Consider the following 5,528-nt stretch of genomic DNA (forward strand, 5'->3'; position numbering starts at 1 on the left):
CATATTGAGTAAAATTCTAAACATAATAAAAATCTGTCCCAGAAACTCAATATTTCACTTTGGACAATAAAGAACTTTAAAAAGTATAAGTTCAGGGACTTCCCTGGTGGTCCAGTGGTTAAGAATCCACCTTGCATTGCAGGGAATGTGGGTTTGATCCCTGGTCAGGGAATTAAGATTCCACATCTGTGGAGCAACTAAGCCTAGGAGCCACAAGTAGAGAATGGGTGCATTGCAATGAAGGTCCTACATGAGGCATCAAAAATCCTACATGACACAACTAAGACCCAACACAGCCAAATAAACAAATTTTTTTAAAAGTATAGGTCCAGAAGGAACTAGTTTGGGTCTCAACAATGTTTTTTTAAGAAACAAGACTATCTCAGCTATTGATTCCTGATTATTCTTCAAGTTCCAACGGCCCTGGAAAATCTTTTCCCCTCTGACCATCTGAGACAATGAAGATCTCGCCCTGTCCTGAATTTATCCTATGATACTTATATTCATAGCACAGTGGGCACTATGTGAGGTCACATTTTCGTGTCTGACTCTTTGTGACCCCATGGACTTCAGCACACCAGGCTCTTCTGACCTCTACTATCCTCTGGAGTTTGCTCAAATTCATGGCCACTGAGTCAGTGATGCTACCTAACCATCTCATCCTCTGCTGCCTTTTCTCCCTTTTCTTTCAATCTTTCCCAACACCAGGGTCTTCTCCAATGAGTAAGCTCTTCACACTCTTATGTGTGAATATGCTTATTAAGAGTTTGACCCCAGGGTCCGGCAGATCCCCAAGAGGAGGGCATGGCAACCCACTCCAGTATTCTTGCCTAGAGAATCCCATGGACAGAGGAGCCTAGGGTCACAAACAGCCAGACACCACTGAAGCAATTTAACATGCATGCACACATATTTATTAAGCATATGCTTCATTTATTAAGGACTTCCCTGGTGGCTCAGACAGTAAAGAATCTGTCTGCAATGCAGGAGACCTGGGTTTGATCCCTGGATCGGGATGATTCCCTGAAGAAGGAAATAGCAACCCACTCTGGTATTCTTGCCTGGAGAATTCCATGGACAGAAGAGCCTGGAGAGTTACAGTTCATGGGGCAGCAAAGAGTCAGACACAACTGAGCAACTAACACTCACTCATTCACTCACTGATTCATTAAGTCTGGGATGGGGTTTGAGATGCTGCATTTCTGACAAGCTCCCTGGCCAAGTAGGTGCTGATGGTCTTGGGACCATACTTTTAAGCAAGACTCTTGACTACATTGGTTAAGAAACTGAAAGAAGGTGGGCTGCTCCCAAAAGCATTTAGCTGATTTAATGCTAAAAAGGAACATCCTATAACAGGGGTATAAGGTATAAGTTCATCAAGGACAAACACATGCTGTGGTCATCTCTGTATCCTCCACTACCCAGCACCATGCCTGTCATCAGAAACTGATTGATTAGTGCTACTGGGGGCCCCAGATAGAGTCCAGAGAAAAATGGGAAGTATAGAGAAGGGTATAAGACAAGAAGGGTAATGAGGAAGGGGAATGGGATAGAGAAGGAAGAAAGGCATGTGGAGGGCCTGATCTAGTATCTGGAATGCTGTCACAGGAGTCCTCTTAGTGACCTCAATGACACAGGAGGCCTAATTCAGTCCAAGGCAATCCCCTGATTCCAGAAAGGTGTGGCTATAAAACAACCTGAGAGGCACCCGTCTAGTTAATAAGAACTTAAAGGAGTTAAATTAGTCAAAACCTGCTCTCAGAACATTTCTGATGTCTGTGGAACAAGGCACTGATGACTTCTCAAACACATCAGTAGAGTAGACTTTTCACGCCAAGATTTATTCATATTTATTATGAGAATTCAGCCTCCTCCAGGCTATTGATTAGACCAAGAATCAACATTTTTTCAGGGGGAGATAAACGAGAGCTACACACCTTTGCTGAAGTGCTGCTGATCTGTACAATGACATTACCTGATTGGCTAACTGGACAGGCCCTGTACAATTGGGTTGCTGTGCTCCATGCCCTCCTGGCTTCATTTGAAATTCTCCCTTGCCAGAGATATCCCTAGAGTTATTGGTTCACAAAAATAAAATGCAATACCCTAGGAGGGCTAGAATATTTGCCCTGTTTTTAAACATTAGACAGTTCCTTAAGGAAAGTCCCTGAGGCCTGGCATGATGCAGATGTAATATTCTGATGAATTATATCTGACAAGTCCTAATTCCTGAGATTCCTGGTACTTCTGGTTTGACTTGGATCAAGTCCCAACCCTTTAAGCTCCTCTCTGGCTCTCAAGTTGCTGGTTGTTCCTTGCCCCCGACTTTCCAAGGTTTCCTGGGGTTGCTGGGCTACAGGGAGAATTAAAAAAAAAAAATGTGCTTCTTGTTTGTTTCTGTTGCTGCTCAGCACTTGGCACTTGGTCTGGCAGTGCTGCCTGGTGGCTTAAAATAAAATAAAATAAAATTGAAAAGGGCAACATTAATAAATCACATTTGGAGTATGTCCATTTTAAATGTTTTATATGAAGTATGAAATGCTCTAGAATTTTAATGTGCACATGGATTACCACTGGATTTTGTTAAAATGAGTTGGGATGGGACTTCAGTTCCTTGGCATTTCTGACAAGCTCCCAGACCAAGCAGGTGTTGATGGTCTTGGGATCTTATTTTTAAGCAAAACTCTAGATTATGTTAAGAAAGTGTGTGAACTTGAAAGAATGTGGCCTGCTCCCAAAGCATGGATCTGATTGAATGTCCCAAAGGAACATCCTATAGCAGAGGTATAAGGTTATAAGTTCATCAAGGACAAACACATGCTGTGGTCTTCTCTGTATCCTCTACTACCCAGCACCATGCCTGGTGCATGGTAGGTGCCTATTGGGTAACCGATACTGGGGCTCCCAGATATAGTCCAGAGAAGAATGGAAAGTAAAGAGAAGGGTGTAAGACAAGAAGGAGAAAGAGGACGGGGAGAGGGACAGAAAGGAAGAAATCTGTAAGTGGAGGGCCTAATCTCTTTTATGGTACACTGTCTCAGGAGTCCTCTTAGCGACCTCAATGGCATAGGAGGCCTAATTCAGTCCAAGGCAATCCCTTGATTCCAGAAAGGTGTGGCCATAAAACAACCCAAGAGACACCTGTCTAGTTGATAAGAACTTAGAGTTAAAATTAGTCAAAACCTGCTCTTGGAATATTTCTGATGTCTGTGAAACAAGGCACTGATGATTTCTCAAACACATCAGTTGAGTAGATTTTTCATGCCAAACTTTATTCATATGAGAATTCAGTCTTACCCAGGCTATTAATCAGACCAAGAATCAGCATTTTTTTTGGGGGGGGAGATAAATGAGAGTTACACCTTTGCTGAAGTGCTGCTGATCTGTACACAATGACACTACTTGATCGGGTAACTAGGCAGGCCCTGTACAACTGGGTTGCTGTGCTCTATGCCCTCCTGGCTTCGTTTGAAATTCTCCCCTGCCAGAGATATCCCTAGAGTTATTGGTTCACAAAAATGAAATGCAATAGCCTAGGAGAGCTAGAACATTTGCCCTGTTTTTAGATGTTAGACAGTTCCCTTAAGGAAAGTCCCTGAGGCCTGGCATGATGCAGATATAATATTATGATGAATTATATCTGACAAGCCCTAATTCCTGAGATGCCTGGTACTTCTAGTTTGACTTGGACCAAGTCCCAACCCTTTAAGCTCCTCTGTGGCTCCCAAGTTGCTGGTTTTTCCTTGCCCCCGACTTTCTAAGGTTTCCTGGGGTTGCTGGGCTACAGGGAGAATTTTTAAAAAAAAGTGCTTCTTGTTTGTTTCTATTGCTGGTCAGCACTTGACACTTGGTCTGGCAGTACTGCCTGGTGGCTTGAGCTCAAGCCTGAACTTCCCAGTAAAACATACAAACAAAAACATCATTCTTACACTAGATTTTCAAATCAGATTTGATCTGATTTAATGACAAAAGAGGAACATCCTATAGCAAAGAGTTTAAATCATTTGTCCCTGAAATATTTATTAATACAAAAAATCAATCCTACACTGGCCATAGAGAAAAAGTATATGAATTCCAAAAGTAGAAACAGTACAGATAACATTCTCTGATATCAATGCAATAAAATTATAAATTAAAAATACAAATACAGCTCTCTGATCATACAGCAAGCCTTCAAGATAGAGCCAAACAAAGAAAAGAAGCTTAAGAAGTCAACCTGGAAGTTTACTTTGGATTTTACTCATCCAGTAGAAGATGTGTTGAGGTCCTTTGATGGACCAGAACCTGGTGGTCTGGAGTCAACCGATAAGAAAGTAAAGGGGAGAGAAAGAGGCTGATATTCCTTGGTTTATGCAGAAAGCCAATAAAGCCCCTGCACAGGGCTCGCTCTGTTCACAGAGGCCTCAGGCGCCCTCTCGATAGGGTGAAGGCACAGAGTGCCTTCTGGAGAGGGTCTTAGAAGCCTGGGCAGGAAAGTGAACTCAGAGGGCCTCTGCACTCCAAAGAAATAGCCTGAGAGGGAAAGAGAAAGAAAGAGAAAGACACGGGCACCAGAGCTCTGATGGAGCAAAGGTGTATTCAACACTGTGTAGGTATTTATACTGTCTTACAAGATAGCTATTTTCAGCAGAGATATTACCATATGGTTCATAAAAAGGAAGAGGGTACTTATCACCACGTAGATAAACTAACAAAGGAAATGCCTGGATTCCTTAGCCCCCGGGAGAGGCTTGTCTCTCCTCTTAATTCCTGAATATTCAGGAATTAATAAGGAACAGAGAATTCCTGACAGATCCAAAACAGCACACAAGAAGCCTCCTGTTAAATGCTTCCTGACAAAGATGGAATTTTGATTCTGGACATTTTGAACAGTTTCTACTGGAGAAGGTTAAAGTGCATAGAAAGACTGGAAATCTTGGGAAAGTCACTCACATTGAACACTTCAAGAACAAAATCACAGTTTTTTTCTGAGAAACAGTTCTCTAAAAGGTATCTGAAATACCTTACCAAGAAACAGCTTAAAAAGAACAAGCTTCGTGATTGGCTTCGTGTGGTTGCATATGACAAGGAGACTTATGAGCTTTGTTACTTCCAAATTAGTCAAGATGGAGATGAATCTGAGTCTGAGGACTAGATGAAGCCATCCTTTATAGGGCTTCGCTTGCTAATAAAACAAATGAAGCATACAAAAGAAACATCTTGAAATGGACCTTTAGTTTACGGGGAATAAAAAACATTACTCTGTATGTTAAGCATTCATCTCTTTTATTTAAGTGTATGCTGTTCATATGGTGCTGGCTTTCCTTAAACACGTTTCCCTTTTAAATTTTTATTGGCGTATAGTTAACTTACAATGTTGTGTTAGTTTCAGGTGTATAGAAAAATGAATAAGTTATACATTCAATCCCTGGGATGGGAGGAGAAGGCAATGGCAACCCACTCCAGTACTCTTGCCTGGAAAATCTCATGGATGGAGAAGCCTGGTAGGCTGCAGTCCATGGGGTCACGAAGAGTCAGACACGACTGAG

At 42.0% G+C, this 5,528-nt stretch overlaps 1 pseudogene; it reads left to right on the plus strand.

Annotated features, from left to right (window-relative positions):
* The first annotated feature begins 3,392 nt into the window (after positions 1–3,392).
* On the plus strand, positions 3,393–5,134 carry LOC104984823 (annotated as a pseudogene).
* The last annotated feature ends 394 nt before the right edge of the window (positions 5,135–5,528 follow it).

The sequence above is a fragment of the Bison bison genome, unplaced genomic scaffold (genome assembly GCF_000754665.1).
Source record: "Bison bison bison isolate TAMUID 2011002044 unplaced genomic scaffold, Bison_UMD1.0 scf7180017864035, whole genome shotgun sequence".
Lineage (NCBI taxonomy): Eukaryota > Metazoa > Chordata > Mammalia > Artiodactyla > Bovidae > Bison > Bison bison.